Source organism: Protopterus annectens, chromosome 7.part0 (genome assembly GCF_019279795.1).
Source record: "Protopterus annectens isolate FY-2018-M chromosome 7.part0, PAN1.0, whole genome shotgun sequence".
Taxonomy (NCBI): Eukaryota; Metazoa; Chordata; order Ceratodontiformes; family Protopteridae; genus Protopterus; species Protopterus annectens.
Window position 1 is genome coordinate 928,684,883 of NC_056739.1, and position 23,083 is coordinate 928,707,965.

Below are 23,083 nucleotides of genomic sequence, written 5' to 3' on the forward strand. Positions count from 1 at the left end.
GACAACGATTTCTCTTTTCGTGTGGCAAAACCCACATCTGTTCAGGAATACATAATAGCTTCATCAAAATGGTCACCTGTTGGATGAACCAAATTTGAATTCAATGGCTGAAGATAGCTAAGACGACAAGCTGAAAAGACTGGTCTGAGTTTGGGACTAGAATATTAATGTCATTTCACTTTTTTTGTCTGTGAATTGTCTATTGACTGAATTTGGATAAGCAGTATTTAATGGTTTTGTTCATGTAAGATATGTACAACTTTTGAGTAGTATGAAACAACTGTACCAATATCTGAATTCTGAATTTCCTGACTGTTGAAATCCATCTAAAGCGAACACTTACTTTCCCAGTGCTGTACTGGTCCCTTGAGCAGAACCTGTACTAACACTCAAAAGAACCAACATTTTGTCCTGCCCGCATGTATATCATTCCCTGGTGTATCCTACCTTGAGATTTCCTGAATTTCCTGACTGTTGACATCAACACTTTCCCTCCACCCCACCTGCCTCTCACTACCTCACCACTACCCTCCTAAGTCCCTTAACCTCCTCTCTATTACATCCAACATACCCCACCTATCATGCACTCTCCTACTCCTAAAACCTTTATTTCCACTTCCTTCCTCATCCTTATTCTACTTCCTCTGTACCATGCCACCTCCTATACTCACTTCCATCTACACCCTCCACCTCTGCTTCCCCACCTCCCCCACACAACACACTTCCACAACATCTCAGCCTCTTTAGTTCCCTCCCACCTTTCCCTCCTCTTCAAAGTAAAACTTCTCCCAATCACTACTAAATACTACAAACCCAGATCTTTTCATTACCAGACACTTCTAACTAAGTACAAACCAAAACAACTTATTCCTTATCTCACTTACCTCTGCTTAGCCGGTGACATTCACCCTAATCCAGGACCAGACTTCTCTCCTCCTAACCACACTAGTTCCCACAATAATTCCACCAATAAATACCTCAAATTCCTCACCATCAACGCCCAAAGCCTAAAAAATAAAATAACCCACTTTCATGCCTGGCTCACTCACAACTCACTTGACATTGTAGCCATCTCTGAAACCTGGCTAAAGCCTCACATAAGTGACTCTGAATTCCTCCCCCCTGGATTTCAATCACTTCGATGTAACCACCTAAGTACTCGAGGTGGCGGTGTCGCACTAGTCTACTCCAACCAGCTGTCCTTTACTCCATATCCTAATCCCATCCCTTCTATTAATAATGCTGAACTTGTAGCAGGCCTTCTAAAAATTAACAATCATAAAAGCATCTGCTTCATTTCCCTTTATATTCCTCTATGTAACAACACCAACACCCTGGAAGACATCCTGTCCTGGGCCTCCTCAAATATTAAACTGGAAACCTACATATTGGGTGATGTAAATATAGACTGGAACAAAATCAACAACCCTAACCCCACCATGTCAATCAGTCTATTTAACTACACTCAACTTACTAACACCATCACTAGACCCAACAAAACCAACCCCCTAGGCTCTATACTAGACTGGATCCTAGTATCTCACCCCAATAAAGTGATACAATCTGGTGTCATACCAGACCCATTAGGAGACCACCTTCCTGCCTTCACCCATCAAGCTTCTCTCACCCCTCCACACTCCCACCAGTTTATCCACACTCAGAACCTCTCTAACGTTAACCCTACTACTTTCTCTGATTCATTCAGGAATACCAATTGAAACCCCCTAAAAACTCTTCCATTAGACTCAGCCGTTGACTTTTTCAATTCACCTTTCTTAAATGTCCTTAACTCCCTAGCTCCAGTAAGAAAAAAAAGAGTAAAAACTAAGACCACCCCGTGGCTTACCAAAGACACCAAAAAGATTATGCTACAAAGAGATAAAACCTGGAAAACATACCACCAAACTAAACAACTAGACATCTTACTTAAATACCAACAATTAAGAAACCTTGTCAAAAAACAAGTGATCAAAGATAAAAAGTCCTACTACATCAAAATGCAAACAAATCATGCAAAACAAACCCCAAAATTTTGGAACTCTATCAACTCTCTCCTTAGGCCAGGTACTAAAAACAATCCCTGCCCCGACACCAGCAAATCTGACCTTGAAATTGCCTCACTATTCAACACCTTCTTCACTACGTCTATTGCTGAGCTAACCAAGACCTTTACCAACAACAATCCTCAACCACACCTCTCCCTCCTCTCCTCCCCCTACTTTTGAACTCAAACCCATCTCCACCTACCAAATAAAGAAACTACTCTCTAAACTAAAGCCTTGCTCCAATGCCCCCGACAACATACCCTCCTCCTTCTTAGAAATAGCCTCCGATGGTAATGCTCTCCCTATTAGCATCCTGATCAATGGATCCCTACTTGAATCCTGTGTACCCAAACTGTGGCGCTCTGCATATATTCTTACACTTTACAAGGGTGGCAAAAACTGTAACGTATCTAATTTCTGCCCCATAGCCATCCTTTCCCCTCTCTAAACTCCTTGAAAAATGCATCCACATTCAGCTCTTGCCATTCCTTACCAAACACCAGCTACTCTCTCCTACCCAACACGGCTTCTGCCCAGGACATAGTACCAACATTGCCCTTCTCTCCTTCTTACATACTGTCAGTTTAGCCCGTGACTCTGGTAATTTAGTATCCTCAGTTCTGCTGGACTTATCTAAAGATTTTGATACCATCTCCCACACCCACCTTCTAAATCATCTGTCTAATCTCAATCTCTCCCACAAACTCTCTCCTGGTTCTCCAGCCATCTTTCCGACAGGTCCCAGGCTGTCAAATGGGGCCAGGGCACCTCCACCTTCCGTCCTACCCCTACTGGAGTACCCCAAGGATCAATACTTGGCCCAATTCTATTCAACATCTTTATTAACGACTTTTACAAGGCCATACCCAATACTAAAATTGTTCAATATGCTGACGAGTCTACTTTGATCTGCTGCGCCTCCAACTTAACAGATCTCCAATTACTGATGCAAACAGCCTTCTCTACTACCGAAAACTGGATGCTCCAAAATCACCTCTCATTAAATGCTAACAAAACTAAAATCCCTCTATTCTCTCCTTCTAAGTCCTCCCCTATTGATAAAAACTCATTCCAAATAATCAGCCATGACAACTCTATTTTAGAGGTCATTCCCTCCGCCAAACTTCTTGGTGTAACTATTGATGAACACCTAAAATTTTATACTCACGTCCAGCTAAACATAAAGAAAACCCACATAAAACTCGGCCTACTTTATAGAAACAACCACTTCCTCTCTCCTGCTACCAGACTAACTCTCGCCAGTACTTACCTCCTTCCCTCTGTACTGTATGGCGCCCCTCTGCTTACTAATTTATCCTCCTCACTATCCTCCAAACTAGAAATATGTTACAATAAAATCTCCAGATTTACTACCAAAGCCAAATCTTACTCTCATCACTGTTCCTCCCTTCACTCATTAAACTGGCTTGAACTCCATAACCAACTTGACTTTCTCCAAATCACGACTGCCTGTAGACTACTATTCCAACTTACCAAATGCCCTGCACTATCCAATATCCTACAACCATATACTCCCCATAGAACACTTAGATCTACCCACCAAAACCTAAAAACCATCCACAAACCCAAACGTCCAGCTGGTCAACTTCTGCTTTCCTACACCTTAGCCAAAAAATGGAATGCCCTTCCCTCCACTCTTAGGACCTGTGATAACCTCAAAAACTTTAAAACTCTTCTTCATTCTCACCTTTACTCAAACAGGAAATGCAACTGTACTCTTCACCCTATACCTCTCAAGGTCTCCTCCACTTTTACTCCTGGTTAACCTCTCACCTAGATAACCTTGCTCATTTGTATTATGTATATATAACTGTACTGTAAAATCTAGCGTCAAGGCCATTTGCCTGTTTTTTTACACCTAAACAAAATTGTAATTGTTTGTTTCTTTATGAATGCTACCTGTTTATTTGTCAGTCATGCAAAGTTTCTTAGTAATTATTCATGTAACTATGTATTGTTGGAGATTTTCTCCCCGGGCCTTCACTGAAAATGGGCTCCCCGAGCCCAGTGGACCTCCCCAGTCATCAAACTGAAATAAATAAATATAATAAATAATGGTTAATGTATTTTATTTCATCAGTACAAGTTATGGGGTTGCATTTTTTTTTTGGTCAGATGTTCTGGACAGTTTACTGTTATAATTCCGAGTTCTGACTCCCAAGCGCGAAAGTGACAATGTCGAATTCCGACATTGACGAAAGTGCATCTCGAATTCAACCTCCAAATGGGCTTTAACATGGGTCGAGATAGGGGCGAGATTTGTACTTCGACAATGTCGGGTTTGACATAGTCACCATTCGATCCCTGCCATTCGCTGTATTGGTGTCGACAAGATGCATGTCGGAATTATGATAGTAAACCATTCTGGACTTGCTATTTCTTTCCATTTAGGGGATAACATACTTTCTGTATAGAGTTAAGTAAATGTAATCCTGTTTTTGTTTACTTTATGAATACTATTGCAGCATTTATTGTGTTCTCTTCTCTATAGATCTCCCTTTCAAACTAGTGCAGTTTGCTTAATAGAATCACACTGCACATATCAGAATAAGTGTGATCCATGCTTTGAAAACTGTTAGTTAATGAAAAAATGTTAAACTGTACAGTCTTTTACCACACAACCAGTTCTTTTTAATGATCGCATTTCCTTTGATTTTTATTCAGAGTTTAGTCTGAGATTATTATGTTTAAATGTTAGTGCCATTTTAAAGCATATTTTAAAAGTAAACAAATGCTTGGTTCGGTTTTCTGGCAACTTCCTGTAATTATGGAAGAAATGTGCTTGCGCTCTTAAGGAATTAATGTTGCTTTATTAAACTGTTTTATTTTAGTATTTTATAATGTTGTTTAGTCAGTTTAACTGATTGTACTTTGCCCAGTTCTACAGTAATGTACTTTGGTTCCTTCTTTTTTTTTCAGGCCAGCCTATTGAAACCATTAAGCTAAGATGTATGACATGGACAGGCAACCACAGACTGCAGGGGCACTATGCCACTGACTTAGCTAATTAGAAAGTTTACTGGCATCATGTTTTGTTTTTGTTCCTTGTCACAAGGCATAATCAATTAATGACGCTTTCACTCATTTTTAAGCTCTGAAATGCTAAAGGCAGAGGTTATCTTATGACTCCAGGGACATTGAAATTTTTGCTGAATATGGGACTTGGAACCATTTCTCACTAGTTACTTTTTTAAACACCAAACAGACCTTGAATCATATGCTGTGTATAAAAAAAGTTATTTCCTATTTCTTAGCCAGTAGATGTGATTATAAATTACACTGTAAAATAAGAGGTGTGATGTATTTTAGTTCATTTTTTGCATACTTGTATTTTTGTATTTTTCTCTCTCCCAGCTTTACCTATATTTGGCTCAACTCCCTTAGGTGGCCAGTTTTTGGAAGGAAAACACCAGTCACTTATACTAATTTGTCTGTTGCTTCCACATATACCTTGCAAAGGCTGCAGGGCAGTGGGTATAAAACCCGTAGGGTCATGACCAGCGGAGAGAAACCGAAACCCTATGCCTGAGTTGGTTGTAGCTCAGATGAATGTAGAAGATCCCATGGTACTTACTGAAAAGAGAAGGACAGTTTTCCCAGTGCCCTAGCCATATTTCCCCTCGATAGTATGAATACCACCTTGGATCCCCCCATGAAGTGATGCCATTGGCCTACTGGAATTAATGCAATCAACAAAGTATAAGTTAATAAAAAGGCAATCCTAGTATAGCGATCCTTCTAAGGCAGAATGGCTACTCGTATGCCTGAAAGTCATTCTTATCACATGCACCTTAATCTAATGACTGTATAGGCTGTTTTATTGTAAAATCCTGCTCTACGTGATGCATCAGGATTGGCCTGTTATCTCAAGGTGCAATCATCATCTTAGTTGGGGTATGTGATTCCTTTTATTGTTATTCTAGGACTTTTTCAGTTAGGGTACAATCATTTGGAACTTCTTCCCTGTTTTCATAACAGAGCTCCCCATAAGGCAGCTGTTCACCTGGCAGGTAAAGGTGCATCTCACTAATGAAGCTAAATGTAAATGTCTTGGTGCATATGCTACTTGATCAACTTTGGTTTATAGAACATACAGGTACTAAATGGGTAGAACACATGAATGTTAGAACTGTATCCGTGTTATAGACCTCTGTATCTTTCGCAGTGTCTTAAGGTTCTTCCCAATACAATTTCTGTGTGTATGTATGTATGTCCAGTTGTGTTAGTTTGTGTTGTTTTACTTCATCTTACTCCGGACCACAACTGAAAAAAAAGGCACTAGTGGTGCAGTTCACTTACCTGTTACAAAGGAAGCATGTAATTAACTTCATGCTTCTTGAAAACACTGCTGAGGTTGTACAAGTTAACAAAAAGTTACTGCCACATTCAATGTTTTTTGGAGAACTGTTATTCGGAAATGTGACCTTAAATGTGCCCACCCCTCGTATCATGTTGATTTCTGAGTCAAACTCCCATTACTTTGCTTTGTCCTTTTCATCCTGTTGCTTCACAGAGAACGGGAGCAAGATGTTCATGGAGAAGAATGGAAGAGTAATGTCTGTTTCCAGAATCTTCTTTTTGTATCATTAGTAGTTTTTTTATATAACATATAATTCTCCAGGTCTTACTTGTATTCTAGCATGGAAGCAGTACACATTACAAACACCAAAAACAGACTTGTGGACTCCGCAAAGACAAGGTAACAGTATCTGATTATGACTGATTGAGTCATCAGGAGTTCTTTGAGACAGTGACCTGGAAATGGTATGTATTAAAGCAGATTTATGGATCTCACCAGTGAAAGCTTAGCTGCTACAAATTCGGGTCTAGATGCCGCGGTGGTACGGTGGTAGCATTGTTACCTCACAGCAAGATGTTCTCCCGTTTGATTCTCGGCTGGGCTTGGGGGTGCCTTCTGTGTGGAGTCTGTATGTCCTCCCTGCGGTTGTGTAGCATTCGAAAGACATGCGTGCATAATGGGCGTGCCTTTGTTGAAGGATGGGCGTCGAGATGGCACCTCGGCATTTCATAAAAATCTACTACCAGTCATTAGTGGACCAGAGTTCTGCTGTGGCGATCCCTTACCGGGAAAAGCCGAAAGACAAACAACAACATTAAAAGACCGAAGAGGAGTTTAATCGAACACCTCTTCGTCGGCACACAAAGAGCGAACGCACGAAACAGTGATTTCTTTCCCTGGGAAAGAAATAGTTTGGCCATCTCCGTGTGTATGCACCTTTCCCCACTGTAGTGCGATCTCGGCGTTGGTAGATTTAGTTAGGGGGTGTGGGGGGCCACAGTCCCCCACATTGTCAAGTTTTAAAGTGTGTGTGTGTGTGCTAGTGATTTCTTTCCCAGGGAAAGAAATCGCTGTTTTGAGCATTCGCGCTTTAGTGCGTTCGCTCTTTGTCGACGAAGAGGTGTTTGATTAAATGCCTCTTTTGTCTTTTAATATAGACCCACAAATTTAGGGATATGTTTTTGTTCTTTGCAATTGCAATTTTTTGAATATCTTTGCTCTATCAGTAAATATTGAGGGTTCTTCTTAAGGTCTTGTAGGACAAAGTGAGCATTGTCTTAGTTCATGGATGATTGGCTTCATTGGATTTCTTTCTCTTATTTCGTATGTGCTCTGCTTCACTTTGTGAGTATGGAATTTCCATTACTGTGTTGGAACAGAGGCTACATAGTACTCTGAGGCAATAATTCTAAACTGCGCGTATTATAGCAATAACCCACGCCTGGGTGTGGGTAATACGGGATTTACCCATGGTTGGCGTGGTTTGGTCCCGAGGGCGAAGCCCGAGGGACCAAACGAAGACAACCGTGGGTAAATCCCACATTACCCACACCCAGAAGTGGGTTATTGCTATTATACTATGACATTATTTAAGAAAAGAAACAATTACTTTTCTTAAATAATGGCATTGTATAATGCCTCTTTGCTGCCCTTCCGCAGCTGTCTGGCATCCGCGGCAGTTCTGATGTACTGCGCATGCCTATGCAGTACATCAGAGCTGTGGCCAAAAGCAACGGAGAAAGCAAGATCTCCGTTGCTTTTTTACTGTTTCGCTATGTTAAATGGGTTTAACATAGCGAGACAGCTTTAAAATAAGCAATGGAGATCTCCGTTGCTTATTTTAAAGCTGTCTCGCTATGTTAAACCCATTTAACATAGCGAGACAGGTTTAAAAAAAAAGCAACGGAGAAAGCAAGATCACTCCGTTGCTTTTTTAAAACCTGTGTCGCTATGTTAAACTCTTTTAACATAGCGAGACAGTGTTTTAAAAAAAGACTTATACTAATGGAAAAAGTCCGGGCGACCGGACCTTTTTCCATTAGTATTAGTCGATTTACAACATGCACGCTGGCCAATCAGCGTACACGTTTTGGAATATTAATGGGGGGTCATGGTATAATTAACCTTTTACTTTATGTTGGAAGAAAACAAGCTAGTATTAGTGGCATGTCAACGGCTCTCAAGCTGGAAAACATGAGAATAGAAAGACATGCTCAACTGTGGGCTTAAAACAAGGAGCAGAAAATTTGCATATGGCTGGCCCTTTTCTAGATTGATGTTCATTCAAGGTCAAAAATATCCATCCAGCAAACTGTGTAGTAATCCCTTTTCTGCTTTCCATGTTAGTGTCTGAACAGAATTGCATTCATGCCAATATAAAATGTTTGTAAAAAATAGTATTTGCATCCCTTTTTTCCCTTTTTTTTCTTTAGTCTCTAATAATAGAGAAGCAATTCTTGGTCCTTCTGCTGCGGCTGATCTGCAGTGCTAGTGAAATGAGGAAGAGGAGGATGTTGGAGGTGGTTGAACATTTGGTATTCTATGCTGTTTTATTTTTGGGGTGGGAAGAAGCAGAATACAAGACTAGGGGAGCCTAGGACATTGCTTTCCCTAGTCCAGCCTTTAATGGAGGCCAGAGATAAGGCTGATATCCAGATTCTAATTCTGCTGATGTCTCCATATTTGTTTGATTACTGGGTTGTTGTACTGACCTATATGGACCTCTTTCAGCTACTGCCTGGTCATACAGGAGGAACAGTAAGAAATACAGTGTTTGGAAGATAAGTACTCTGCTGATTAACAGAAGCTAAGTAAATTTTCCATCCATCAGTATGAATTCCACCTCTGGTCTCCTCTTAAAAGAGGCCATTTGCTTATCAGGAGTAGCCCTGTCAACAGAAAGTAAATAAGTAAAATAATGCATGCGTTTTTAGAAGATGGTGTTTAATACCAAAGCAGCTTTACAGACAGGAAGTGTAACCAGCCACTAAATAACTTAATTTATAAGCACATGAATTGGACCAAGATACTTGAGCATTTATCCAGAACATTATTTTTCATTCTAGAACAGAAGCCCCTACTGGTGTTCTACCAGGGCATCCAAGTGAGTGGGCAGTGATTTCAGAGCCGTGCAAGAATGGAGGAAACGCAGTTAGGAGGAATGGCTCCAGGTAAAGAATAGGGTTAGGCTGACAGGCAAGTGAGGTTCCTCTGTCATGGAAGAGCATGATGTCTGTATGATTAAAAACATTACCCTTTTTTAGCCTTCTTGTAAAGATTGTGCCACAAGTGGCTTCTTGTTTGGCTCCTCACTAATATCTCTTCATGACTACTTCAGTAAAGGAACTGAAGATGTCAGACGCACCTTGCTCATGCACAAGTTAATTTCCTTCTTAAAAGTGTTTTTATTTTGTTTGTAGTGAAAAAATATATTACATTTGTGTCTCAGATCAAACTGAAGAAGGCAAAAATGTGTTGAAACAATACCATTTTAGATGGCTGAGACATTGCTTGCTGGTTGTCTTGCTTTACCAGACTATAAAAACTATTTTACATGTATTGTTTCCACGTCTTAATCCTGACTGTAGAATTTAGGCATAAAATATTTAATTCTCTGCAAAACTTTTTGATTAAATAAGTACTTGTTTCATTTCTTTTTCCTAGCGTGACAGGGCTAATGCCATGTTCTGTAATATTATTACATAATAGTTGTTTAATATAGTACTGTGTTTTTCTACCAGGTTTAACAATAATCTGAATGTGCCTGTTTTTTCCATATTTCTGCTGGATATCAGTTCTATGTATATGATTAGCAACAAGGTGCTACTTTTCTACTCATGGTTACTCTGTATAAAATAATTTTTATCTGTTTATATATGTGATGTCACATGTTTATATTGATTCTTGTAGGATATTAATCCTAATTGTCACCTTCATAGTACAGTTTATATTTCAGTTTAATGCTTCTAGAACTTGGACACATCCAGCATATTATTTGCTTTGATGTAAGTTGCATGAATGTATTTTAAGATTTCACATTTGTAATTTTACTACTTCCGCGGTGGAGCAGCGGTAGCATTGTTGCCTCACAGCAAGAGGTTCTCCCGTTCGATTCTCGGCTTGAATTGGGAGTGCATTCTGTGTGGAGTCTGCATGTCCTCCCCGTGGTCGAGTGGGGGTTCGAAAGACATGCGTTGAATGGGCATGCCTTCGTTGAAGGTTGGGCGTCGGGCTGGCAACTCGACACCATAAAATCCAACTGCCAGTCATTAGCGGACCGGAGTTCTGCTGTGGCGACCCCTAACCAGGAAAAGCCGAAAGACAAACAACAACATTTGTAATTTTACTCTGGCTTAGTTCGTGACTGAAAAAGAAATCTACTTTGGAGTAATAAGTACCTAGCTGGACATAAATTTACAAAACAGAAACAAGCCTAAAGGTATTTAAATGATTAATCAAAGATGAGGTTAGCTAGTAGACAGATGGAATTAAGCATTACTTTCTCATATCGTCAGAAAAAAGGGTACAGCCACACAAACCACCATAAACGCATCTCTTAATACAGTTTGCCATTCAGTCACTGGAGAGAGGAAACATATTGCCTATTTCCTGCAATGGCTGGGAAATGCAAAAATATATGGGGTTGTAGTAAAAGTAAATTAAACGGCCTAAATAATATAATGTCAAGAGATCAGTTAATTGTGTGCAGAATTAATAAGGCTAATAATGTATTTGACTTTATTGAACAGATGACAGGAGCTGTATTTCTACCAACAGCTTTCTTGAGGCGGACAGATAAACTGACATTTCAGCTGTGTGTGTGACGACCACAGCATGTGACGGGAATATAATTTAAATTCTAAAATTAAAGCCATTATTGTATTCAGTGTTGCATATTCCTTCCGAATGATGTCCGTGTGAAGCAACTTTAATGGATCTGTGTTTCAATAACAAGGAAGTTACCCAGTGGGGTTATTTCTAATTGTCTAATGATATCGTCACTGCACTGCATCTTGCTTCTCTTGCCTTAATTTCTTTCCTCTTACATTCACTTTTAAAAGTATTAGTGCATATAAATGAGCACTGTATAAAATAAGAGTTTTAAAGAATCTAAAACATACCCATTTACTGTAACCTAGCATAGCTGTCAATGAATATCGAAGACGGAAAAACAGCCTTTACTGTTCACAGCAGAAATTTATAAGTGCCTTTCAAACTGCAGACACACAACCCATCGTTATGAAATGAATAGGGATTGTAAATGGTCATCCTTACAGGTTTTGTTCATGGTAGTTATTTTAAAGAAGGTTAGTAGCATATGTGGCATCAAAGAATAACAGCAGGCCAGAAACACTTCACTGTTTTACGTGTGTGTACTTTTTAACATTGTGACATGGTTTAAAGCATTGCTGTGGTGATCTACAGGACTTAACACTTGTGTTGTTGCACCTTAGGTTTGATGCTACAGTAATAGTACAAGAAGATTTATGCATAGATTTGGAAAATCCAGATGTTTACCAGAGTTAAAATGTTGTCAGTGTCTATACTTAGTGAAACATTTATACAGATAAGCATCTATGAACAACTAGGCCATGGTCATATACGGTAGTTTATGGAATGCTTTCAATGTAGATTTCATGCAGGTAGTACGTGGTATATCACCAGAATTCTGTATGGAAAAGTAGAATCTCGTGGCAGATAAAAACTGATAGGCCCCATTGTGCTCCGTTGTCTGCCTTTTTTAATGTCTCCTTCTTTCCTTCATTCTGGAACTAAGTTGTTCCTTTTGAACCTGTTATGTGGATGTTTTGAACCCAGCTGCTGTTACTGTCCAAACCACGTTTACTGGAAGACTGTTCCATAGTCAAAAATCCCTCGTCAGAGAACTACTACTTGACATCTTTTAGGTTTTCAGTCTCGCAACCTTATTATTCATATCCCATTACTTTTCTGCATCATTACTGCTAAAACACACACACATGTAACGTTTATAATTATGACAGAGAAAACAGAAATCTAAATGCAGAAAGCTGAAGAAAAAAAGAATTTTGCGCCAAGCAACACACTCAGAAAAGATGAAGCAGCAAGAGGTAACGTGCTCAGTGCTTTGCTTAATAAGCTGCCACAGTCGTAGTCTGAGCTCTAACTGGGAGCCCTTTTGTGTACAGAAACAGAAATGTCACAGTTGACTAGCTAAGAATTACAATGAAAAGCTGCAGCAGACGTGCTTTTCAAAAATAAGGCACTACGAACATAGCATGATTATGAGTTTGTAACGTGGCCTTGTGGCATCGTGCTGGATTCTTAAAGAAGTCCCTACACATGTACAGGAGAAGGTGGTGTGAAGGATTTGTAATGCCAGTTTTAAGAAGGGTATAATGCAAGACAGAACGCCAAATTAATTAAAAAGTAGTAGAACCAAGAAGTTATTTGAAGTAGGAAAGGTGCTGTCATCTCCATGTGAAAAAGTGCTGCCACCCTCAGTAGAGAATGTCACAAATACTGAAAATTCATGTCATTCAAATAAAGCAGGTATGTGGTAAAGAAATACAAAGCTGAAACATAAACTCAGTTACTGTGAGTTCTAATTATTTAATAGTTTCCCCATCTTAGTATTGCAAGAGAGGGAAAGATATTTATAGGTGCTGCGTAGAGCATTTAGAGTAAAGTTTGACATTCCTAAAAATCATGTCATTGTTAGAAAATGTTAACTACATGTAACCATCAAAAGGTCATATGGTATCTGTAATGTAAACAGCAGAAAATATGTTGTTTTATTGTTCCCCTTAGCATATCTCTCAACTGTCCAGATTTTCACAGACTGTCCAGATTGTTGCCTGATATTTTTGCTTTGTTCCTCATAAAAGTTGTGGTATTCTGACAAATCATGGAGGATGGAAAAGCAATATTTAAAATTTGTCCCTATTTTTGGGACTTTTTTCCATTATTTTTGACTTTGTCCAGACTTCTTGAGTTAAGAGGTTGAGATGTATACCCCTTGGCATTCTGTTTTACCCACTGTGTTGCTATGTTTCTGATGGATTTGGTTCACTGCTAATTCCCAATCTCTGATTTTCTAATGTACAGTTAGTACTAGTGCTTGCCTAGATGACCGGTTTTAGCAGGTGGTATCAGTTAATGTGCGACAGCTGTGATGTTTTGCTAGCTGTGTGCTTTTTGCATTATGTATGTCGTAAAGGTAGAACATTAAATGTGTGTCCTACTGTCTTCAGTTGCCAGTTAGTTACCCAGAAGTAAAGTAAATGTTTTAGCTATTCTGATGGCATGGTGGGATAAAGCCCTGATTATGACCCAGCCAGTCCAGCTTTGTTTAGAGGCTAAGGGTGACTGACAAAGTGGCAGGGATGGGCATTACTTTCCATAGGGGTGGGGGATCTTTGGCAACAATCCCTGGTGGAGGCTGGGGCTGTTACTGTCAGGGAGCAAGTCTAAAGGTGGAATAGGGTGGGAATATGGCTGATCTGCCACAGGGGCAAAGTTGCATGTCCCCATTGCACTCCCACCCCCAGACTTTACCACAGGAGAACTGTGTGTGAGGAGGGGGAGTAATGGGGTTGGTCAAAAAAGAAACTCCCAGGGATGGTGATGGCCAGACCCCCCAAGATGCTATTAGTTTACACACTGACCCCAACAATATCACATGAAGTCTGAGGGGAGTGGCTAACAGACCAGGCAATACACTTTGGACACTAGGAAGGGGAACATAGAATGATGCACATGGGACCCCCCCTCTCTGAAAAAAAAATAAGGTAAATGCTCAGTGTTTGGAGCATTCTGTTGCAATTTTGTTTTATTGGCTGTATTTATGGGTCTATATTAGTACACCGAACTTTCAAAATTTAGAGTGTTCTATTATCGACCCGTTTTCAGCTGAAAACATCGAAGAAACAGAAAACCAAATTTTATTCTAGGGAAAAAATTTGGTTGTCCATTTCTGTTGCTTCAGTATTTTCAGCGCTGTGGTGGAAAGTTACGGGTTGGGTTCAGGTAAGTATGCGATTGGACGTGAAGGTTAGGACAGGGTAGGTGAGTTAGGGTTAGGGCGCGGGTCAGGTAAGTGTGCGACTGTGTGGACGTGAGGGTTAGGGCGGGGTAGGTGAGTTAGGGTTAGGGCCCGTGTGAGGTGACTGTGGGGTTTGGGTTAAGGTAAATGGATAGTTAGTGGTGTATGTATAGTTTATTGTAGGGTTAGGTGTAAGAGTTTAGGCGTGTGTGTGGATTGCTGTTTGTTTGGTGTGCTTGTGTTTTGTGTGTGTGTGTGTGTGTGTGTGTGTGTGTGTGTGTGTGTGTGTGTGTGTGTGTTTTGGAACAGCGAATTTTTTCCCTAGGAAAAAATTTGCTGTTCTGTATGTTCACTGTTTTAAATTTTCGATTAATAGGGTTCGATATTAGAACACTCGAAATTTTGAAAGTTTGGTGTTCTAATATAGACCCATATTTATGAGTTGTTTCAGCTATGAGATTATCACATCTGTCTTTAAGGGTTTAGGTTTAAAATGAATTACTACTAAGTTATTTGATTAATTCACTTGTGCCTTGTTTTGGTTATATTGTCATTTTTGATAGATTGCTTACTTAAGCTGTGATGGTATTTTTTCACAATTTTAGGTCATACAGTTTTTTCTAAAACTACAGTGATGGCATGTCGTTGGATGAGGCTGTATTTACTAAGGTGTTATCAGCTTTATACTTGCAGCAGGAATTTTGATTGTGGCTGTTAAACATTCTTGTCATGATAGTAGCCCTCTAGCTGTGACATTCCCCAGTTATATTTTTAAGTGAGTTGATTCTGTGACTATCTACATGTGAGCTTCACAGAAGAAAGCACCATCAGTGACTAATGCTGTAGGCACATTTGCCAAACCCCTCACAAGACTATTGAGTTAACTGTACTTCAGTTTTTTTTTTTTGTCTATTGTGTATGTGGAGCCCATGTTATATTCAAGATATTTGATTTTATTTATTTATTTTATTTACCATTTGTTAAATGGTGTGGTGCACTGGTCCAAGGATCTTTTTTGGGCATGGTCTCTGCCCTTATGACAGTACTTTACAATTAGTACAAATTTATGAGGATGGATAGCAGTAGGTGAGTACAAATGACAATGATAGATGATGCATTTGGTAAAATAATGTAACTTACAGATTTGAAATCAGTACATTTAGAACAACATAGAATGAAGCTGAAGGTCAAATTAGGGTTAAATATAGTGATACATTCTGAGTGGTGTCACATTTACATATTTACAGTACAGTAAGTATTGGATGTGTCTATCAGACTTTGAAATGAAACTGAAAACTATGTGTATGATGATGTAAAACTACGGCTGAATCTGTCTAGGAGTATTAAAGCATATGAATTTGTTTTCTCAAACAAGGTGCTTTGTAGATCAGTATGTGTGTATGTATCTTTAAGAAGCTATCTAAGGGTTTGCATAAGTGTATAAACACTGAGCACATGCAAGCCTGACTGCCATTTTGTAGTAAGCTGATTAGATGTAAGCATGTATGTATGTAGGGTCTGTCTCTTAATTCGTTTGTTTATATTGTATGATGCTGCCGTTCATCCTGATGTAACTCATAAGAAGAGTTCAGATGACATCAGAATATGTATTGATTCATGAGATTTGAACAAAGCACTAAAAAGACCTCATCATCCAATGTGCACAGTCGAAGAAATTACAGCTCTTATGCCAAATGCCACTGTTTTTTTTGTCTTAGATGCAGAGAGTTCATTTTGGCAAATTCAGGTTGACAAGAAATCCTCATTGCTAACTACTTTCAGTACTCCGTTTGGCAGGTACAGATTTTTGAGAGTGCCATCTGGAATAAATTCTGCAAGTGAAGTCTTTCAGTGTGCAGTAGTGCAAATTTTTTTCTGGATATCCTTGTGCTATTATAGTAGACAACATACTAGTAGGAGGTAATGGTGAAGCTGAGCATGACAGAAACCTCAGAAAAGTTCTGGAAAGAGCACATTAAGTGAATCTTAAGCTCAGTCCACAGAAATGCAAATTCAGGTTACAGGAGATTACTTATGTTGGTCATTTATTTACTAGTTCAGGCCTACAACCAGACCCTTCTAAGCAAACAGCCATTCTTGAGATGCCAGCTGCAGATAATGTTCAAGCCTTGCAACGTTTTCTTGGCATGGTTAACTCTCTAGGGAAGTTCATTCCAGACTTGAGCCAACTTTCAGCACCATTTAGAGAGCTGAGACATAAAGATGTATCCTGGTCTTGGTTAGGGCAACACCAAAGAGCATTTGATGTCCTGAAATAGAGAATTGCTAGTCCACCAACTCTCAGATACTATGATGTTCGCATGCCAGTTACGCTTTCATGTGATGCTTCAAAATATGGTCAAGGTGCATTCAACAAGAGGGTTAACCTGTTGCCTATGCATCAAGAACTCTTACCGAAACTGAAATGCAGTATACCCAGATCGAGAAAAAGCTTTTGGCAATTGTGTTTGCATGCTCAAAGTTCCATGATTATGTTCATGGTAGACCTACCCAGATCGAGACAGACCACCAACCTCTAGTCACTATCTTGAGAAAGCCTATGCATTCAGCTCCTGACAGATTGCAACGTTTGGTGTTGAGATTGCAAAAGTACAATTTCAGTCTTGTCTACAAGAAAAGTAAACTTCTTTATCTTGCTGATACATTGTCCAGATCATCCAGAAACACCACTGACCAGCATGAGAATGAGAACCTTGATTTTGAACTCATGGAAGTGAGAAGTGCAGTCTTATTTTCCATACAGAGATGAGATTTTGTCCAACAATAGTATCATTACGAAAGGTCCAAAAGTAATTGTTCCAAAGTCCTTGCAACAAGAGTGCATTACTATCTTGCATCATGGTACCCAGGAACCAACTCTACCAAAAGAAGGGTGAGAGGACTAGTATTTTGGTCTTGTGTGACACAAGACATTGAGAGAGTACTTTCATGTTGTTCTGTGTATTAGTACTGTCACATCAACAGAAGGAACCATTTCAGCTAAACCAGATTCCTGAACTACCTTGGTTGACAGTAGCTACTGACATTTTCGAATGGAATGGTCAACATTATTTGTTATTAGTAGACTCTTATTCTAATTGGTTTGAGATTGATCTACTTCCTAACAAAGCATCCTGTACTGTCATTACTAAGATAAAACGTCATTTTGCAGTCCATGGTAGTCTGCACAGAGTTATTTCTGACAATGGCAGACAGTTTACAAGCCAACAGTTGAAAAGATTTGCTGAAGAATGGGACTTTACTCATGTCACGAGTAGCCCAGAGTATCCGCAGTCAAATGGTTTAGCGGAATGTGCAGTTCAAAGTGCAAAACAGAGAAGTCAAAATGAGATAATAGTGATGTTTTCCTGAATCTCAGAAATATTCCTCTTGATAAACATCTTGATTCACCAGCCCAGAGACTTCTGTCGAGACAAACCAGAACCACGTAACCAATCAGTAGTCAATTGTTAGTTCCAGGTGTTAAGAACAACAGGTCAGTGAAAACCAATCTGTTAAAAAAGCTTTTAACCCAGAAGTTCTAGTATGATAAGACAAACTCTCGCCACTACCTATCTTCTACCCTCACTAATGCACGGCACTCCCTTACTAACCAACCTATCTTCCTCCATCTCTTCCAAACTAGAAATCTGTTATAACAAAATCTCAAAATTCGCCATGAAAGCCAAATACTCCTCCCATCATTGTACTGCCATCCAATTGCTAAATTGACTAGAACTCCCCAACTTCCTTGACTACCTCCAACTCACTACAGCCCACAGGTTAATATTTAATCCTACTAAATGCCCTGCACTACCTATCATCCTACAACCATACACCCCACACAGAACTTAAGATCTGCTCACCAAAGTCTGATCACTGTCCACAAACCTAACCGTCCAGCTGGGCAGCTTCTCCCATCTTTTTCCTTAGCCAAAAAATGGAATTCTCTCCCTCCTTCACTAAGGACATCTGAAAACTTTGACCACTTTAAATCACAGCTACATTCCTACCTTTCCTCTAATTGGAAATGCAACTGCATTCTCCCCACCTAGCCTATTAGTAACTCCCCTCCATCATGAATTTCCTGAATTCCTGGGCTCACTCAGATTGTAAACTAATCTAGCAACAATATCATGAATGTATATATTGTAAATAGTTTATTTTTACCCTGCTATGCTCCCCTCTCTGGTAATGATCTCCTTATTGCTACCACAAAAAGTTTAGAATCTATGTACCCAAGGAACAACTCATGTCTCTAACTTGAAATTTAATATGTATTTTGTAACTCTCTTCATTATACTTTGTTTGTGTTCTTTATATTTTTTATGTACTGTGGAGCTTTTTTTCCCAGGCCTGCACTGAAAATGGGCTCCCTGAGCCCAGTGGACCGCCCTGGTCATCAAACTGAAATAAATAAATAAATAAATAAGTCCAGAAAACCACTCAATCCATTATGAGAAGGAGAAGTGGGAAGGATGTAAACGTCCAAAGGTTAAGATTGGATTGGAGTTGTGAAGTATATTTGCCCAGAGCCAAGATCGTACATCGTACAAGGAGTAGAGTTTAGGGGGAATTGGAAACATTTGATGCCGGTGTCCGAGCCTGTACCACAGCACGTAGCCTGTGAGAAAGACACTGGTCTCAGAGTGAGTTGTCCAGTGTTCCAGTTCGGGGAAGTTCCAGAGAATATTCCCATTCCTGTGATGAATCCAGAGGTTCCTGATATGAGTTGTTCACTGAAGACACTCCTTATTGCTAAACCCAGCCCAGATTGTTATGTTACTAGATCCAGTCGTATCTCCAGACCATGGTATAGAAAAATGGCAACTTGGACATGAACATTGTTTGTTTCTAATGTCTATAGTAATGCATATCTAACTCCAATGTTGTCCTTTTTACTAAGGGCAATTTTTTTAAGATGGAGGATGTAGATCAGTGTGTATGTATGTACCTTTAAGAAGTTATCTAAGGGCTTGCACAAGTGTATAAATACTGAGCATGTGCAATTCTGACTGCCATTTTGTAGTAAGCTGTTGAGATGTAAGCATGTTTGTATGTGAGGTCTGTCTGTTAACTAGTTCATTCATACTTTATGATGATGCTATCCATCATGATGTTTTTCTATATATTAAAGCATCAAAACAAAACCCCCCGCCTCCTTGTCATCCATATTAGAAAGGGATGAACGACATCCCACTTTTAGCATTTTGTAGAATTTGGTAAGATTATTTGGGTGTCTATCTCTACTTTATTGGGGAGAGCTTATTTCATCTGGCAGGAGCAACTTTGGAAATGCTCATTTGGCCAGTGCTAAAAGTTTCTATAAGAGTAATATGTTGGATGAATTTAAAAGTGAGTAAATGATATGTTATGCCTATAATACGCACTCCACTTATCCAGAGCCAGACTAGTGTAGATAACCTTTCAGATGGCTGAAAAATATTCCAACTTATTAATTTAGTGCTGCTATTTAAGTAAGTTCTTATGTCTTTAATGTACCTCGGCTTTCTGTCCACCTGCAGATCTAAAGCTGAGGTAGTAGCCTAAACTAGATGGATATAAATATCCAAAGAAATGGTTAGCCTAGAAGCATTTCATTTCTAGTTTCCTTGTGCTTTATAGTGAAATTGCCTATGTAACTAAAGAGATGTGTATTGTGTTGTCACTTGCGTGTTGTTATACAACAAGAATGTGAATCATATGCTTCTGTACACTAAATCCAGGCCACATTCCCAGGGTCCAGATTCTGCACACTAAATCTAGGGCACAGTCCCGGGGTCCAGATTCTACACACTAAATCCAGGGCACAGTCCCGGGGTCCAGATTCTGCACACTAAATCCAGGGCACAGTCCCGGGGTCCAGATTCTGCACACTAAATCCAGGACACAGTCCCAGGGTCCAGATTCTGCACACTAAATCCAGGGCACATTCCCCAGGTCCACAAATGGTGCAGTTTGTGTGTCAATCCAAGGAAAAACAAAAAACAAGTTTCTTAGCCATTGCAAGTTTACAGTGATAAACGTTTTACCACTTCTTGATTCTCTGGGTAGCCGTGGGTGTTCAAGGTATAGCTGTGTTTTTGGGTTGTCATCCCACTCATTATGAAATACATAGTACCTGTCATTAGGAAAGTGCTAAGCTAACATGAACATTGATTTTATATTGCTGTATTTGAGAAGTCCTGTCTGAAATTTAAAGCAGTGTTGCTTTTAAGTAGTAAAATTTCAGTCTGTTTTCCCCTTTTCTTTTGAGTTTGTCCCATTCCTTGATGTAAACGCTGCCCATTCATTTTATATTTTTTTGAGTCTGCTTTACTACTTTTTTATCTTAAATCAGTAAGACCGCTTGTGACTCATGTTGAATTTTATATTCTGAACTGGTTTTGTAGCTATGCCATCCTGGATGGATTCATTGCTTACTGCATGCTAGTTCATTTTAGTTGCCGCAGACATGCACATGATCAAAAACAGTAGTGCTAAATAGTAAATCTGATTTTTGTACCAGACATGAATCAAGTAGTAGCAGCAGCACATTAAATATCATTACCGTCACACACTGCTTGGTTTTCCAGCTTGATTCTGTACCTCCTTTCTTTGGGTTTATCCTAGATGGAATTTCCTCCCACATCCAAAAGACTCTGCATACATATATTGGCGGTCTTCTATATTGTCTATTTGGCATACGTTGAGTGAGGCTATGTGTTTGTATGTTGATGTGTATCCTTCAATGGACTGGTGCCTTATACAGCATTACTTCATATGTACTGCTCCCACCGAGAATTGGCATAGTCTGTGGCTGCAACCAACCATGAGCTGCATTACACGGATGATCAGAGAATGACAACATGAATGAGACAAAGTATTAGAGGTTTTCTTTCTCAAAGACATTATAGTATAGGTCTGTGTTAGTCTTAAATACAACAAATATTGCATTGACCAGTTGTTGCAGCTGGCATGAGACAGAAGCTACCACTGACCTCAGGAGCAACTTTGGAAAGCGCTTCACTATAATTCAGATCTCTAGGTACTCTTGCATGACCACATGTGACCTTAACTCACCACTTCAGATGTGACGAATAGATAACGCAGCATTACGGATCTGCTGTGTGTATTACTGGATTTTTGTGACTATTTATGCTAATCTGGCAGTGTGCAGGGTAGCGGCATAACACGGCTACAGGGAGTTAGTCCAGCTACACTCCTTACTCCAACCTGTCCATGAAACAGTGAAAGGGGCCACTGAGCAGCTGTGGGCCACAACTTTTGGCTGAATGCCATCTGGCTCTGGCTCTAGCTCTACTTTGGCTTCTCTAGCTAGGAATCCAGAATAATTTTTGTATTATGGAATGGAAAAGCATTTTGCTTTCTGCTCTGCTGTTCCATTTTATGTGACAAATAGGTATAAGCCCCTTTTGCAAATTTGTGACATTTAGCAATATTGGAGGTCTGATATTCACGAGTTGCAGTTTGCCACCACTAGAATTTTTGCATAGCACAAGCCAGTGTAGGAGACGTGGGGAGAGTTGTGCTATAAAATATTTAATAATTTTCAGACTTTTTCTGGGGGGTTGCTAATCCAGTTTCATAAGCTGTTTACCAGACCTAACAGGTATGTAATGGATATGAGTTTTGAAATTCTCCAGTTGCAGAGGTCCAAAGGAAATCATCCCAGACTGTTTTTGCTCAATCAATCAAGAAGTCATCTTAAAGAATAGCATTAAAACTGAAAGAAAGTTATGTAGTTCCGTAACAATGAACTAAGTATGACTCATTTAAAGCTGTTTGTTATAACCAGCATCATGCAACCCAGAATCCATAGCAGGGATAGCTGGAAACCTTGCTTATTCGGGCATCACCTGAAGTCATTAAAATACTATATGTACAACATAATATTTGCAGACTTCTAGATTGTGTATACTCATGTCGGATGACATTTTTTGCAAAACAGATTTCCCCAACCTGTCATATAAGCAATGGCCAGTACTCCCATATACTATGTACTGCTTTGCCTGCTAGATTGCACTTCTTAGACCTGAACTTTCTTAAAGTGCAAATACCCTGTTATCTGGACTCCATTTTATCAAAGAGACTCACTTGCGTAGCAACTTTTTTTTTTTTTTGTAACTGCAGTAATGAAAACTGGCAGTATTAAACATTTCAGATCTGAATTGCACTCCATCTTGAATTTTACTGTTTGTCTTCAAAATGCATGCATTTAATTAAAATATCATGTGCCTTAAAAATCTTTTATTTTTGGCAACATAACTGTTTTTTTCTTTTCCATTTTTTTTATGTTATAGGCTGAGATGTTGCAGGACATATTTGTGAAAACTTGTAACATTTAATACATGTATACATACACACACACACACACACACACACGCACATATATATATATATATATATATATATATATATATATATATATATATATATATATACACACACATATAGATAGATAGATATATGTGTGTGTGTGTGTGTCTGTCACTGTTGAGTTTCCTGTATATTTTATTGAAGGAAGTCATTCATTTGGTTGAAATTTTCAATTAATGTGATTTTTTTTCCTCCTTCCCCAAGTTGGCATGACCTTGAAAGTTGGTATATTAAGTAAAATGACATGCACGGCACAGTACACATACTCTGTATTTAATAAGTTATGTCTCTTCTGAATGCATTTATATAGGTTCA

At 39.3% G+C, this 23,083-nt stretch overlaps 1 protein-coding gene across 1 annotated transcript in view; it reads left to right on the forward strand.

The window, feature by feature from the left end:
• PTPRG (protein tyrosine phosphatase receptor type G) overlaps window positions 1–23,083 on the forward strand; it is a 3,415,981-nt gene that overhangs the window by 2,846,853 nt on the left and 546,045 nt on the right. The window lies entirely within an intron of this gene.